The following is a 17751-nucleotide window of genomic DNA, read 5'->3' on the forward strand; positions in this document are numbered from 1 at the left end:
CTGAAGTACTTTCCTGTTAGTATTATGAGCCTTCACTTTATAAAACTATATCTGTGGAGAATATATATATATATATATATATATATATATATATATATATATATATATATATATATACTGTATATATTTTTTTATAACTTTATTTATATTTTTTTCTTAGTTTTGAACAGATATGTACATGTACATATGTACATTGCCAACATCCCCCAAACCATCCGACACCCGTTGACACCATCAGTGTTAAACATGCACAGATATTCAATTCCATCAGTTAGATGTATTTTGTTGCTGTAGAAAATATAATTTAGGCAGAAAAATGTATTTGGCCTTGTTTTTGACATAAAAATAATAATGTTTTTTTAAATTGATTAATCAATAATTGATTGTTAACATTTGGTCAAAAATTGGTCACAGAAAATACTTCAAATGTACATCCCTAGTTCCCACCTTTGTGCTAAAGTTCCTCCTGTTCCTTCAGGTGACATCCAGCAGTAATATTTCTACTCCTGAGTCATTGATGAAACGTAACTTGTTGTACCTTGATGTATGTGTTGATGTGTGTGTTTATCACTGCGTTTACATGTCACCTTCGTACCAGCACCTTACGTTGTTTGTTGTTCTTCTAGACCAACATAGAAAGGAAACAGATAAATAAATACTGTGGGCGCAAATCAGCCAAACAAATCACTGTCTCCTCATCTTTAAGCCCTGTATCCTTTCAGATATACCTTCCTGTTTGCTGCCAAACCTAATCAGAGCTGGCCTTACCTCTCAAACATGGTATGTTATGTAACTTATCAGCAGAGCATAAATATTAGGGTGGAGTGAGGGCATATTGTTTTTTCCTTGCTGAGTGCTTAGCCTCACCTTGTGTTTATTTCAAAATACATTTCTATTTGGTACTGATTAAACAACAAGATAAGACATATTAATCAATGATTTTAATAAGTGCTGGAAGGCAGATGGTTTATTTGAAGACAGAACAGGGCGATTTGTTTACCCTTTTTCCATGGTCTTTGTCAGGCTAGGCTAATTGTCCACTCACTAAATCTTCATATTTAACAGACAGATATTAAAGCGGTATAAATCTTCTCATCTCTGCTCTTTAAACACACTACAGTGAGCACAGTGGGACTGTTGGCATAAAACCTTAAGCAACTAATGGAATGTTTTAACCTCAGTGAAATTGAGTTGTCCCACCGAATCGTTTGACTGCGAGTGAACAGATGTGCAGACAGAAAGAGCATTTCTGGAGAAAAGTACCAGAAATCAAGTGATTTTGGAAACCCGTCTGATTGTGCAGTCATACAGCTGCTGCTTGTTCCCACAGCAAACACCAGCCAGTGAAATCTATTGACGGCTTTGGCAAAATGACACAGATTGGGAAAAACACTCCAGCTAAATGAAATTTGCTCACTTTTTAAAAATCTAAATGCAGCTTGCTCATTATTTTGAGTCGGATAGAAAACACTCCAACTCTAAGAATTAGTGCTGCGTGCACAACATTCTGCAGGGCTGGGATCCATTTTTAGTTGAGGGATACACATCTATGAGTCTGTTCTTTTAAAAATAGTATGCAGATACATCATTAAACCCCTGAGTGTGTAAATTTAAATGTGAACTTTCACTGGTGAAATTTCTGGGGGAAATGAAAATTGAGGTAAGTTTAGTTTAAAAGACACTGATTAATAGTCTTTGTGTCTGCATTATGATGGCTTGTGTTTTCCATGAGAGTAAAGATGAAGACTCTCTTTTCTGTATTACAATGAAAGGCTTCAATGAGCACTTATAATAATAATAATAATAATAATAATAATAATAATAATAATAATAATAATAATAATAATAACTTTATCTATATAGCACCTTTAAAAACAAAACTTTACAAAGTGCTTTGACAAACAAAGCGTAGTTCAAATAGCAGAGTTAACAATTTGACAGACAGGGAGGAGAAAACAATGCAAAACAAAATGCAACGCAAGAGGTTAAAAGGAATATACGTCAATTAAACAGTATGGAGTGGTGTGACAATGGACCAGTAAATTATTATTGAGAGGTTTTTCAGGGTAAATAGATAAAAACAAATGAATAAATACAAATAAATAAAAATGGGGAAGTAAATAAAAGCATTAAAAGGGCAATAAAAGAGGTTTTCAGAGTAAAAGGAAGACATCACATCGGGAAAATTAGAAAAAGTGCAAAGGATGAATAAGGAACATTAAATTATTCAAATTAAAATTAAAATTAAAAATTAAAACAATAAATAATCAAATAAAATAATCCAATCAAATTTAAGAGAATGAATTAGTTGGATAAAATCTAAAATGAATAATAAAAAGAAGTAAAAGCGGTTAGAAAGATAAAGTCACATAAAAGCTAGTCTGTAAAAATGGGTTTTAAGAAGAGATCTAAAATATGTCACTGACTCTGCGTGCCTTATTTCCTCAGGGAGGTCGTTCCAAAGTCGAGGAGCTCTGATGGAGAAAGCACGGTCCCCTTTGGATTTGAGCCTCGACTTTGGAACGACCAAAAAATGCCCCACCCGAGGATCTAAGGCTGCGAGATGGCTCATAATTTATTAGCATTTCTGCAATATATCCCACTCAGATCTCTTTGTTTTAAATGGAGGCTGTGTCAAGGAAGTTTGCCTAAGACTTCAAAGACAAAGAGGTGGCATGAATAAAGGAAAGCCTCAGTCTAATGACTAGATTTAGAAACCAAAAAATACCAGGTGGCACAATATAATTTTTACTTGTTTTTAAAAAAAAAAGTCCCCTCTCTCAGGCCCTTTCTTCTCAAATCAATAATGTGTGTTTCAGTGCCCATTATAAAATATCAATGGTTAAAGATGCCCTCGTTTCCTCATTCAGCGACTGAGTGAGTGTGTTAAATGGCAGCTATCATTGTTATTGCCATTCATCAGATTGGACTGGTATTATCTGTATCTGACTCTGTTTTTTAGCACTGCCTCAGTCATTGGTGAGATGTGAGAGTGACTGCTATTGAAAGAGTGATTCATCTCCTCTCCACTCAACTAGACGTGAAACCGTGGTTGTGTACAAGTGGGCTTTTGTGCGTACGTGTTCACATGAGTGCGGCAGCAACCTCTATTATCTCATTGGTAAACCCACCTTCAGATCTTGCACTTTCAGCTGCTGCCTTGGTGTCGTTTGGCTGCACCATGAAGGGGGAGCACTGAGCGAAAGCCAAATCTGCTGCAATTGGTCATAATGTGTTGACTGGCAAGGACCTTTAGAGGGCCTTACTGATAAATGCTTTTAGACGCCTTATACCAGTGTCAATTTTTACAGTGATGTTGCCAGAATTTTTGTTCTCGCGAAATGCTTCAGTTTGGTTGTTTATAACTCAACAGCTCCCATGAAATCCAAGAGTACATAGGCAGGGCAACAGAAGCCACTGAAATAGCTGTTGGACCATCAAAGGACACTAAAACATGCCAGTGAAAGCTCGACTAATGGATGCAAACACTTGCATGCATTTTGCAGCTCCATAAGGCAGAATGACACAGGTTTCATTAAAACCTCCCACACAGTTAGTAGTTAGATGGAAGGAACTGCAAACTGCTTTTTGGAGGATTCTTTATTTGAAGTGGCGAGGCTGCACTTGTGGAATCCTACAAACAGTCTGCCTATCTTTAAGCACTGCAGATCAGAATCAGAATCAGTAAAACTTTGTTTATCCGGGGGAGGGAAATTGGGTAAAAGGCTGGACAGACAGCCAACATGAGTGATACAGTCAGTGCAAAAAGAGGCTTGGCTTTGTCATTGGACACAATGCTCGGAACAGCCTTCTTACCTCCTGCAGCCGGAAAGAGGCTGGCCGAGCTTACAGTATTTCCACTATTTATGGATGCACAAGGTGTTAAGTTGTTATGTAACAAGGTTTTAACAGGGTTCATTTTTTGAAGTAATGTATATGCTTATTTGATATGTGAATCATTATGTAATCATTATCATCCCATAAGGTTCTTATGCAATGGAAAATTATCACAACTCCACTGAGCAGAACTGATCTTTGATATGGATTAGCTAGGTGGTGAGCTAAGAGGAGGGTTTGGTTAAACTAAAGGGGCATTTCGACTGAAGGAACTTTACCCCGGAACGGGACTTAACCCCTGAACTACATGCGTTTCGATCAGTGGAACTAGGGTCTAAATTTAGTTCAGGGGTAGATAATCTCCCCCTTAAAAAAACCCTGCTAGGGGGGTAGTACTTTTCAAAAAGCCCTGGGGCTATTGGGGGCCAGGGCCTGCAATGCTGAATGTGTCTGATTGGTAGATTAACCGCAGTGTTTTTATTCTTTCCATCATCCACAATGACATCACACACATCTGTGATTCACTTGGTTTCTCTTTCTTTAATCTGTTCTATCTTTTTTGTATGTGTGTGTACTTTTCAATAGAAGACACTGTGATTCCCTTGATTTAACAGCTTGTAACAGTAGTCTTCTCTAAACCCATCGTGAGTGCATCTCTTCTGGTGTTACGGTTTTAAAAGTGACCCTGTAAACTATAGACCTTCAGCTGAATGTAAAAAGTCTTTGTGGAGTTTACACAGAGGGAGTTTTATCATTCAATATCCTCATCAGATATGTATTTAATGATCGTCTAAAGACGTTTATGAAGGATGCATGCAGCTGAAAGTCTCCAGTTAACAGGGTTGCAGTTTAAACCGAATCACCGGCGATCTCTTCCACTGTTTTTTGAGTGACATGTTGAAACGTCTTTGCTACTCGCGCTTGTCTCCTCTCACGTGTTGATTCAGTGAATCCATCTGTGATGAAATATAGCACGATCTAAAACAGGGCGAGCTGAGTCTCTTCATGCTAACAGGCTAACTGTTGTGTTGCTCATAATGATACCTGTCTGTCCGTCTGCTTCTATGGTGTCATCTGTGATGAATGGCATTCATCTTTGTTTTACTCCCCTCTAGTGGTCTGGTGGTGTTGTGCATTACATTTTTCTTTCCTCCATACGTCACTGGCCTGATTTGCACAATCTATCTGGGGCTTCGGCCCCATTGTTGAAACGCAGACAACAATGGGGGGCACAGTACCTTTTAGTTCAGGGTAAAGTAGTTCTGGGGGCTAAAAGACCCCGGGAACTCTTGGTCGAAATTTACCTTAAGAGCCAGATGGCTACAGTATAATTGCAAAATTAAAAACCATGTCAATAATAACATGCACGCAGCACTGACTGGCCTCTTTCATCTCTGTGCATGTCATGGTGTGGTGTGAATTTAATGGATACCAACTGAGACTTGTCATGCCTAGCTCACAATTACTTACCAGTTTATGGCAGTTCTTCAAAATATAGATTTCAGCATGTAAAAATATTCAGTAGGAGACTTATCAAATATGTAAAGTTTGAAACAGTTTGCACCCTGTATGCTTGAGGTAGAGCCACTTTCTGTTTCATGGCAAGGAATTTAACTTTGACAAGTTGCCAGAGCAACATGGGTTATGTACTCAAGCCAAATAACTTTTCTTTTGCTGGGCTTTTCTAGCTCTCTTTGCCAAATTTGAAGTGAATCAGATAAACCATTTATGAGGAGTTTAACCAAGTGTGAACCTCAGAAAAGGTTAAAAAAAAAACGCCATCGTTTTCAGGCTTCACATTCTTAACGAGCCACCAGAGTCATGCCCTTTGAGTTTGTTAAAAGATTTTCATCTGTGAGGGGTTGTCAAGCTCTACACCAAATTTGGAGTGGACTGGATTCACCCACTAGGTGGAGATAATCCATGAAGGACCCCCTGGAAATAGCTAATTGTATTTTTCACCAAACATTTTGCAGGTTACAATATGGGTCCATGAGATTTTTATGGGTCTAGACATGATACCTATGCCTACCAAATGTCACAATTCAAGGTTAAATATAGTGCAGGGACTGAATTCTTGAAACTTTGTTGTGAGTGTCACTGAGCCATTTAGTCATGCCGACTCAAACTCAAAATTAGACAACTCTGAAATACTTGATGTCCATTGTCAAAATATAATGGACCACCAAGCCCAATCAAAATCAAGTATTTAAACTTTGCCGGGTACAAAAAGGGTATGAGCCAAGCTAGCTGCAAGTTGTGAACCCGTGGTTAAGAATGAAATATCTAAATATCTCAAATCAAACAATGTGATGATCCAAACATATTTTGATGATTTCTGTTAATGTGTTTCAGTGGGGCGCCCCATATACAGAGACTATAGCTCTCGTCGCAGAAGTCGGAGGCTTGATTCCAGCCTCAACGATCTCCTGCTTGTCCTCCCCCACTCTCTGCTCCCCCTCTCATGTCTCACTCAGCGGTAAGAAAACACCAAAACATTATCATATTGAAAGTTAAAAACACAAACAAACATGAAATTTACGTGCAGGAGGCGGGCCAAACGGCAGGATGAGATTTGAGTGGTTTCATAATTTGGCTCCTGATGGCAGGGATTGGTTGGTGTTTTCCCAGGTTTACTTCGGCTGCAGATAGCTGATTTTTTTCACTCTTTTTAAAGAACACATGATGTATTGATTGCCATCGGAACATAAAGATAGTTTTAACCAGTATAACAAAAAGTGTATCTAAATCTGACTACCAACCCCAGCTTTAAGTTAGTCTGCAAAACATATTTTGCACTTACTCTGAACACAGTATGAATTATACTACTGTCTTCCACCTTTATTTTTTTTCAAGTTTTAATTTGTCACATACACTGATTGATAACTACAATCCTACAATCCTTTTCACACTGATTGTTGGATTGATTCCTGGCCCTGGCATGATTTGGTGCATGTCATTGTCCCTCTATCCCAACAGTTCTATCCCAACAGTTCCTGTCTCTCTCAGGCTGGTCTATCAAAATAAAAGGCAAAAATCTCCCCCAAAAATCTTAAAAACATCCCAATTCTATCTGCTCCTAACTAACATGTTAGCATTGTAAAAAATCTAACAGAGCAGTTACCATGACTGTAGTGTTTGCCTTAACAACTTCACAGTCTACTAAATATGTTTTAGCAATAAGGGCATCCATGCTCTTTTCATCAAACCACGGTTCGAAATGCGATCGCACTACAAAGCTTTCACAGTTTCATTTGTATTGGGACTGAGCAACAGTGGTGATGAGTCAGCTTTCGGTCACTTTGGTGAAGCTTCAGTTTGTTGTCGTGGTTGTGTTGTGTAAGATGTTCCTGAGAATCAAGGCTGCTCATGCAGAGATATTTAAATAGGAGCTATTTCATCTCAGCACTCCAATCCTTGACATTAAGTGCAACATTGTGAGTACAGCATCCCTTTTACATTGGATCAAGAGATGGTCACAAGTATTCTTTGTAAAATACTAGTTTATTTGTTAGATTGGGACCCATGGCAAAACAACAGCTCCATTTATTAGACTTACATAAAGGTTGCTTTTGGAAGGGCTCCTGCAGCAACGTGGTATTTTCAGTAAAGTGATTATTCTATAAAGCATTAAATAACAACCAGAACAGGAAATTGTATGAAATCATTAGGGACCCATTTTTTGAAAAAGGACATTCAGAATTGAAAGAATTAAGAATAAATTAAAAGTAGGCCTATTGGGGCGGCAGGTACCCCAGTCTGTGAGGCTTGTGCTTTACAGTTTTTCTCAGTCCCTTTGGAACATTTCTCAGATCAGAATTGAAATTCTCAAAACTAATTGTTCTCATTTCTTTGAACAAGTACCAAATGCTTTGGTACATCCATGCAAATGATTATGTACAATGCTCTGCTGTTTCCTACATTATCAAGTACTTATGTCATGTTGATCAAAATGTATTATCATGGGTCTCTGTTGAATAGTCTCACCCTTCACAACATTTAGGCATTAGTTCATCGCATAAGTCTTCACATGCAAAATGGTTGAACATGTTGACAGAATATGTCAGTCATATTTCTGTACATTTCCATCAGACTTTTTTCTAAATCTGTCCTGAATTGGTAAAATGCTCCCAGGTGAATCTGGACAGTCTCTAACAAAGGGAAATGTGTAAAGCATTAGATCAACCAATGATCAACCAGTTTTCTGACATAGCTCAAAGGTGCATCTCATGAACCATCAACTGGCAATATAGCCGGAGCACAACACAATATTACAATGTCTGACAATGGAAGGACAAGGAATTGGACTGGGTTAACAGCCAGAGAGAAGAAGAAGAGGAAGAGGAGTGAGGCTGCGTAGTGGAGGAGTTGGGAGGCTTTAATGTGAATCTTGTACAGTCTCTTGCAATCAATCTCCCACATAAACTAAGGTGTAACTTACAATTTACAATAACTTTAGCCATAGTTTACATCAGAACGTCCCTCCAGAGCACACTGTTATATTGACAACATGACTAAGCAGTTTGACTGTCTTATCCATACACAATGACACAAGGACTTGTCACTCTGATGGCACTGACATTCATTGACACAGATATTTACTTTTGAGTGATGAACTAAGGATTTTGAGCAAGATACTGGCTTTTGCAGGTAATCCATGGTGTTTTGCTATTTGTACAAATTGTTTTGAGAAATGCACTTACTGTTTTGCAAATGTCGAGGATGATTCGAGAAATGTACCAAAGCGGCTGAGACAAACTGTAAGTAGCTCGTGAATGATTGCCAGAGAAAACAACTAAGTGAAAGTAGAGTTTTCTTTGCCTTCAGAAAAAAGATCTAAATCTTTGCTGCCATGGCACTAACAAAGCCTGTTTCTTTTTTACTGCAAACCAATGCGCTGTATATAATTAGACAATGATAATATCGTGATGGCATTAAATAAGCCATCCATCTGTCTCTCTTAATGACTCATTGCTGTTGGTGGAGAACACACTACTCACGTTATACAAGTATGACCCAAAGTGCTTAGTGCTGTCTACCTTTACTACTGTTCCCACACTCTGGATGGAACAAATTATTTTTGTTGCTCTTGATATGCAATTGTGTAGGTGGTGTAAGAGCTGATTTGTTTTGGAAATTGTGGACTGCGGTTCAGCGAAACAGAAATATGATTATTTTAGTGCTCTTATGGGTGATCCGTCAACCTCAAGCCTCAAAGTATAGTTCTTCTATCGCAGTTCAAGTCATTGAAGCACTGCTATAGGTGTGTGTGTGTGTGTGTGTGTGTGTGTGTGTGTGTGTGTGTGTGTGTGTGTGTGTAAAAAAGAAAAGCAGGGAGTGAAACTACTGCAAGTTCAGAGAATGGATGCCTCTTGGGCTTTTCCTGTAAAATCAACATGTAGATCAGATTTGACATGAGGCACACACTTGCACACATGCTCTGATGAGTCAAACAAGTCCTAGTAACCACCAGAGCTGTGTTGTGACACATGAGAGCCTGGCATCTCTGCAGGGGTGTCATCACAACTTAAGCGCGTTTTACTGATCTGATACTGTGCATACACCCAACTAAGCCTTGACATCAAATACTGTACATGCCAGGCTGGAGGAATGGAAGAGAGATCAATGGTGTGATGAAAGTAATAGCAAAACAACTATGGAATATCCTTGCTTGATTCTTCAAGTTCTTCTTTGAGATTCAGTAGTTATATTCAATGCGACATGTTTCTGAGGTTAAATGTCCACCATCCAGTTTGTCCTCACTCTAAGTTTTCTCATATGTAGTCCAAACCCACATAGCAAAATTGGTCTAGCCCGGTTCTGGCCCACAATACACTTAGACTCGGCCAACATATCGCAAAGAATGACGGCCCTTAAGTGGCCCAGATATAGTTTGCCAGAGACGGCCCACGCATGTGCCAACTTAATCACAAGCTCAACCTGAATCGGCCCAGATTCGGCATGGACAGATCTGGGCCACATAAACCAAGCCACAATTGGTCCAGATGTGGCATGCCATCATGTACAATGCCATCATTGCCAGACCTAGTCCACATCCGGTTGACATACCACTTGCCATGCCTATCAGATCAATTTTGCTATGTGGGAAGATGTTGTAAAACTGTCATAGTTGTAAAATAGGAGAAAAGGCTTTAATATGTATCCTGCATATGAAGTGTAGAACTGGCCTTGGTAAGCTAATGTGACAACCAAGGTATTCGTGAGCCCTAAATATAATCTTAACTAAAAAGGGAACATTTTAAGCCCACTGTGTTAAGTACAGAGGATGTGTGCCTTCCCAATTCAAACTCGAAGATAATCCAAGAGGAGAGGAGCCTGGTTATTGATCGCTCTGCCTCCCATACTACTCTTGGAGACAAGCAGACTCTGTGAGCACAATGTTCTAGAGAGGTAATAGGGCATCATGAGCTCATTGAGATATGATGATGCCTGACCGCTCAGAGCTCTACAGGTGAGAAGAACGAAATTAAATCCTATAGATGTTTCACAGAGTCAGCGCTTAGAAGCTAATGTAGGAGATAACAGCATTTTGGACCAGCTGAGGAATTGTTAGGAAGTTTTCAGGGCACCCTAACAATCCAGCCTACAGGTAATGGAAGTTTGGAGCAGTTTTTCTGCAGCGTTATGAGACAGGATGTGCTTGAGTTTTGCATTGTGACGTTAGTGGGGGAAAAAAAAGGCTGTCCTCCAAATTTGTTTAACCTGGGAGAGAGAGGACGTCCTGATCAAAGACAGCACCCAGGCTCCTTACAGTGTTTCTGGCTGCCAGGATGCTAGGGCACCTATAACCTTGATGGACTGTATGACAATGTTTACTGCTTGTTCTGTGAGTTTGGTGCCAACCTTCATCGGTTTGTGAGTACAAAAAGTTATCTGTCTACTGGAAAGGTGAGTAGATAAGGCAGGAACATTATGCAGGAACATGCAGGAAAGCAGGCCATTGGGAGTTTTTCCTATCTCCTCAAAGTCGGTATTTTGTGATCCCATCTTAATTACCTCAAATGTTCTCAATTATCTTTATTGTGATAGTTAAAAAATATTTAATTACTCTAAAACACGAGCAGCTTGAAAACATTACTGTTTTTTTTGTGTGTGACTCTGCTAGATTCTAATCTTCTCAACAAGACAAACACATTGTGTAGCCACAAAATAACACTGAATAAAACATGAGATTCTTAGTGAGAAGGCCTTACTGACATAACCCTCTGTTTTGTTTTTTTTTGAGCTATGTAAAAATTCTACCTCAGCTAAAAGATAGCGAACAACACAGCAGTTTCATAGTCTTGCTCAAGACACGCAGTGTGTGTGGCAAATCAGCTGACATTTTTGCATAACTTGCATGGCGACAAGGAGGAACGTATAATTACATTAGCAGTAGCAGTATTTTGATTTTACTGGTGCAACCTGAAAATAATGAAAAGAACTGCGGCTTCTACCAAACGTAATGTGTTCACATTAAAGCTGGGGTTGGTAGTCAGATTTAGATACACTTTTTGTTATACTGCTTAAAATGATCTTTATGTCCCAATGGTAATCAATACATAATGTGTTCTTAAAAAAAGAGTGAATAAAAGCTGCTATCTACAGCCGGAGTAAACCTGGGAAAACACCAACCAATCACCGTTTTTGACTCCCAAAATTTTAAACCAATCAAATCCCGTCCTGCTGTTCTGCCCGCCCCCTGCGCGTACATTTCCCCGGCGTGCACTCCCCGTCCCCTGACTCTGCTTTCCCAGACTCTATTTACTGCCGCTCTCCCTCGACCTCGGGCCTGTCCCCTCTGACCCGATGAAGTGCTTTGCTCAGGACTGTAGTCCGGATCAGAATCTAAAAAGCTCTCACCAAGCAAAAGAATTAATGACATTTAGTAAGTCCTACAGAAAATTTAATGTATTGTAGCATCCGTCCGGACACTGTAGGGATGACGAGCCGTGAACACGTTGATCTTTAATAACCGGTCACTGTCGGCCGTGGTCACGCCAACCAACAAAACAACAATCAATGTTTGAATGAATGAAAAACTTCTCCTCTTGTCTCTCTCTCCCGCTCGCACACTCTACACCTCTCCTGATGCCTTCACTAACTGTCAACACTGTAGGAATTAAGAACATCTACACTGAACCCGTTTAACAAACAGTAGAGCTGTTACAGTATTATATGTGTTATAACTTTTCTCCTGATATCGTGTCACCAGTACAACTGGATAATGCTAGCATGACATTCGTGAGTTCATGACAGTTGTGAGTACTGAATCAGTCACGATCATATGGTCACAAATCAGTGGCACTCGTGCATGTGAGCGGGGGCGTCGTTTTGGAGGAGCTCCGGGGGACGGAGTCCTGAGGAAATGCTACATTCAAATTCATGCTAGTGTTTGATTGAAAGGAACACATGAATATAAGAAAATAAATCACACATGCAGTTGATATATTTTGATGTCATTGATGACCCTTTAATCGGAATGAAACATTTGTCTAATGCACCACTCAACATTAATTCAGACAGCTTGTGTTTGACATGCCACGGATAATTGTTAATTAGCTATAAAGCATTAAACTGGCAGATTTTGTGGACTTCAGTTCGGTAACTCACGCACACATGACTAAACTGTGATTATAGCTCATTAATTTTGCTCTGTAATCTTCAAAAAATGTAGAGATAAGACAAAAACTAATTAGCAACAACAAGGTTGACTGTAATTTCTCCATTGAGCGATCCTAATTGTGTCTTTTTGAGTCACAGAATGGAAATGAAACCTTGGTGCGAGTAAGCAGCGTCGGTATATTGTACCGATGGACTAATAATAAGATGGGACGATGATTAGAGATATTAGGGGAAGACTTTGCCTTTCATTGAAGGATGGAACAGTTTTGAAGGTGACAGAAAATCTGTAAGACTTGTCATGAATACCCTGATGAAGTGAGATCTGTCTCCAGAATGGGTGAAGTTCCTGCTCTGTGGCAGGGAAGCTCAAGCTGGGTGAAAGCACTGAATGTACAAAACTTCTCCCTCTCTCCATTTCATGAATTCATTAAACATGATATTACTGCTTGATTTCAGCGCCCATCCAAGACCTCAGGAAAGTGGGTGCAAAAACAATCTGGAAACATTTACATCACATTTTATTCAATTGAAGCTCTTCTATTACTTGTCCAGGAATTTTTAAAACACTTGACTCGACCTTCAATCTGATCCTGACAGTTTATCAGCCCTGACAGTGTGCATGAATATTTCATACTCTACAGTCTTTGTATGCACTTTTTCATACCAACTGAGGCTACTTCTGTGTTTCAGTAAATTTACTGGAAAGCTATTAGTCATGTCAACTTTCCAAAACATTAAAATGTAAACTTCATTCAGCTTGTCTCCATCTCATTATCACCCTGAACCTTTGACTAATACACCCACCTGTTAACATTTACAGTGCAGCTAAACAGAGGTTAATCTGCAACCTTAACACTTTTTGTTCCATCATATCATAATTCATGTTTTAGTCTCAACGTTATCATTGGACTAACAACACATTTGTGTTGCCAAAGCACTGCAATGAGTTTTTTATTCCTCCTCTGACTCCTCTCCTCTGTCAGAAAAGAGACATGGGGAGGGGTACTTGCTACTTTTTATATATATTTTTTTCTTTCATATTTTGTAGAGCACACCTGTCTAATATTACTGTAGTTTTGACATTCTGTTCGAAGGGGTAATTCTGTCTCTACAGCTCCCTCGTCACACTGTCAGGACAACCTGTCCGCTCTGTGCAGTAAGGTTTGCCTGTGTCTGCCATTCTGTATTATTCCACCAATATGTTAACACACAAATATATTGCATAGTCTTAATTAGGGGTGGGAATCGAAAACAAGATCCGACTTAGAACCGGTTTCAATTGATCAATTCCATCAGAATTGTACACTTCAAATGTTATCGATTCTTCTTAACGATTCATTTCCCAGCACGACGTCACGTCACGGTACGTTGCATAACGTCAAACACTCTACGACGCAGAACTCCTTCAACCACGAGGAAACATGGAGAGGAAGAAGTGGTCTAAAGCGTGGCTCCATTTTAGTAAAAGAAATGAGAACGATGCCGTTCGCAATCAGTGCAACGCTGTCATCTCATGACAAGGTGCAAATACCTCAAATATGCTGAAGCATTTGTTGACTCGGCCTCAAAGCTTGGGGTTCGTATCGGGACGAAGTGAAGAAAGGGTCCATAACAATTTCGGGAACCCCCGCCTAACTCTCCCCTTTCGGAGTCGGGACGCTTTCCCTCAGGCTCGAGGGGCCACGTCCGGACTCACGCGGCAGAGAATGAGGTCAACCTGTCGTTCAGTATGTTCAAGTTGAATATGTTCAAGTTCAGTCTTGTGCAGACATCATTTTGGAGAAAAAAAATGGTTCCTTTTGGTGCAGAAGACTGTGTAGAACTACTTTTCCCCCTCAAAAAGATACTCAGGAATCGTTAGGAGAATTGATAAGGAATTGGATTGATAAGCAGAATCAAAAATGGCATTGACATTGATAAAATCTTATCAATTCCCACCCCTAGTCTTAATGTGAACTACTGGACTAAAGTTCAGCTCTTTGATGTCACTGAGATAGAAACTTTCTAGAATCTGTAGGTGTTAGTCTTAAAAGACCCGTGTCTCTTCCATAGGGCAGCAGAATGAACAGGTTGTTCTGAGTGAGTCTTGTGATGTTTTTTGGGCCCGCTGTACACATCAGGATTTGTAAATGTCTTCAAGCGAATGGAGCTATGTGTCAGTTATTCTCTGAGTTGAGTTGATGACTCTTGGCAGAGCCTTTTTTTTAGCACACCACACCAGGATGCCGTAGGTGGTTGTGCTTTTGATGGAGCAGTGGTGGAGAGGGACAGGAGCAGCTGCTTAGGCAGGTTGGTTCTTCTCAATGCCCTCAGGATGTAGAGACGCTGCTGAGCCTGAGATGCTGTGTTTGCAGTCCATGTGAGGTCCTGGGAGAAGTGTGTGCCTAGAAACTTGAAGGTGGTCACTCTCTCCACCATTTATCCTCCAATATAAAGAGAAGGAGGTTTTCTTGTATAGAAGGGTAGGTGTTTTTCCTATTAGGCTGCAAAAACTCTTGAAAACACTTCCTGTCTTCGATTTTGGTAAATATATTTACAGCCACTCAACTGTATGCTGACAGACAACAGGTAAAAGAATGCCACAAATTACTCTGTCATCTTCAGCCACTTACACATTGCCTTTCAGCAACAGTGCCGTAACAAAGTTCCACCATCATCAGACTTTATGTGCGAACACACATAACTCAACTATTGTGTAATACTGATGTGTCAGCTTGAGAGTTTGTATAGCAGTATGGCACTGCAGAAGCAATGGAGGTGCACCGTGTAAACACAGCCGGAGCCCCACACACACACACACACACACACGCACACACACTGTTCTGCCCTGCCGACTCCAACGTTACACATGGCCACCATCTTCCGCCCATTACATCTCAGTTACCACCTCCAATGGTGGATCAGAGGTTCAGAGGTGGAACAACTTCGCCCCACCATCCTGCCTCTGTACATTACACAGTGCAGTTGAGTTGTGACAGGGTGTGAATGTCCTGCCTCGAACTGGCAATGTGTGGAGCCATGTGTTGCGGTTTGAATAAGTGCTAAGTTACTCATTGTTTAATTAATGGACAAAAACTTTTGAGGTAGTCAGACTTCACTCTTGTATCCATCTTTACCAACTGTAACATTGGAGTGATTTACAGATAATTACATCAATAATTATTGCCCAGCTTTGACATATACAATTTCCTGAAATGGACCTGACTTCTTTCACTTCAGTGAAGCTATGAAGTTTTTTTGGGTAGTCTATTTTTTTACGCTAGAATTATGCATACTTCTTTTTAAATAGAAGACCTGAGTGTTTTCTCCCTGACTACGTTTAAATAAGGAAAAGATGGGGGGATTAAAAATAGCAAACCCCCTGCCAGCACTTAATGAAGATAGATAGATAGATAGATAGATAGATAGATAGATAGATAGATAGATAGATAGATAGATAGATAGATAGATATTTGTCCTTAATAAGGAGATTTGTTGTCACCGTCTGTACAAGAATACATGTAAAAAACACAAATAAACAATAAACATCCACCCAGCCTCACAACAATGATGCACATCATCCAACATATATACACACCAGACACAAACACACCGGACACATTACATGGGCATTTTATTTAGCAGTGCTGTGGCCGACAGGACAAAGCTTCTGCCAAACCGGGCTTGCCTACAGTATAGGGATCTGTATCTGCAACCAGATGGGAGTAGTCTGAAGACTGAGTAGAGGGGGTGTTGGGGGTCCAGTGTTATAGTGTGTGCTCTGCGTATGATGGCTCTGTAACTTGAACTTACTCATACCCCCCACATGCACTCAAATGTAAACTCCTTATAAGCAGACTGCAATGGAGAGGACTGTGCTACCTTTAGATGTGTTGATGCATTTGACGATTATGTCTTTATAACAGGATTATATGTCATACAACGTAAAAGGCAAGTCTTATTTAAAGATAAATGAAACATTACTGTTAACACCTACAACTGCGAATGTTATAATTGATGCCATTTTAAGCATGTACTTGTTTTTCATATTTCAGATACCACAGAGATGTCAAACCATCCGTGAAATAATTGTTTCCTCAGTTAACAAAAATGTTCTGAATAAGAAGACACAGATGTAACCAAAAGTTAGTAAGGCTGCACATTTTGGGGGATTATTAGTTGTGGGATTATGTAAATCCTGGAGCTTTTAAAATCATATCAAATACAAGAGCCAGTGTTTTCTAATTTTGTAGCTGTGGCTGCAATATTATAAACATGCTCACTGAGATGGTGTCAGCATTTCCTACATTTTCACTATTTGCCAGCAGATGAAATGTATAAGATTCAAAGGTGAGAGCTGCACTCCTCTGACGTAGCATGTGCCTTTATGTTTCTGTTTTATTCTCAGAACAATAAGAGTTGAATCCATTGTTCTGAGGACCTCTCAATATTCTATAAGGAAAAGGTAAATTCCCCTTATGATAGTGCATGATAGTGACTTCTCAGAGTTACTCAAGCAATATTCTCCAAGGGAACATAAGGGCTCTCACCGCCCACTGTACAGCCACGGAGCCCGAGAGGAACTGTAGCAGATGTATTTTAGGAAGGATGTCTCCATCTTTTTTTTTCTCTGAGGTTTGTCAGAAGCTGATTCTGCTTGAAAGCTGTTGTGTTCCTGCAGTGCTTCTTTTCAAAAGAGCAAGTACTTGTCATTTCATGAGGTTTGCTAAAGACTTTCCCAATGTCCGGTAACTTTTTTTTTTTTTTTTTAATCTTGTGCCACCTCCGTCCGTGTGGAGCCACTTCACAGTTTCATTTTAAGACATTTCTCAAAGGAAATGAAACATTTGTCCAAGAGTCACTCCACATCCTCTCCGTATGCTCTTTAACTCTGTCAATACTTGATTAAATTGAGTTTGTTTTTTTTATCATTTGGCAGCAGACATTTTTTTGTTCCCAGTGACTAATGTTGAGCTTGAGCTTCAGTAAAGTGTTGTTGTAGGCAGTAGCCATCATAGTGCTTCATCACTGCAGCCAAGACAAGTGGCTGCAACGCAGAAAATTGAGAAATATCTAAAAAATTAAACAATCAAGTCAACATTGACATGTTTCAATAATGTGGAGTAAATAAATCTGATTTTATCAAAGATGCAGATTCATCAGCAATGTATCACACACACTATGAATCAGTCATTATTTGATAGAGTATCTTTGGCCTCTTTCGTCAGTCCCCCTATGCACATCAGCCCACACATCTCATCCGAGCATCCACATGTTTTCTTCTTTCCTATCTCCACAACACGCTAAAAC

General features: G+C 39.7%; 1 protein-coding gene across 6 annotated transcripts in view; it reads left to right on the top strand.

The window, feature by feature from the left end:
- htr1fa (5-hydroxytryptamine (serotonin) receptor 1Fa) overlaps positions 1-17751 on the top strand; it is a 139896-nt gene that overhangs the window by 77476 nt on the left and 44669 nt on the right. The gene's annotated exons all lie outside the window — the stretch shown is intronic.

The sequence above is a fragment of the Notolabrus celidotus genome, chromosome 10 (assembly GCF_009762535.1).
Source record: "Notolabrus celidotus isolate fNotCel1 chromosome 10, fNotCel1.pri, whole genome shotgun sequence".
Classification (NCBI taxonomy): Eukaryota; Metazoa; Chordata; class Actinopteri; order Labriformes; family Labridae; genus Notolabrus; species Notolabrus celidotus.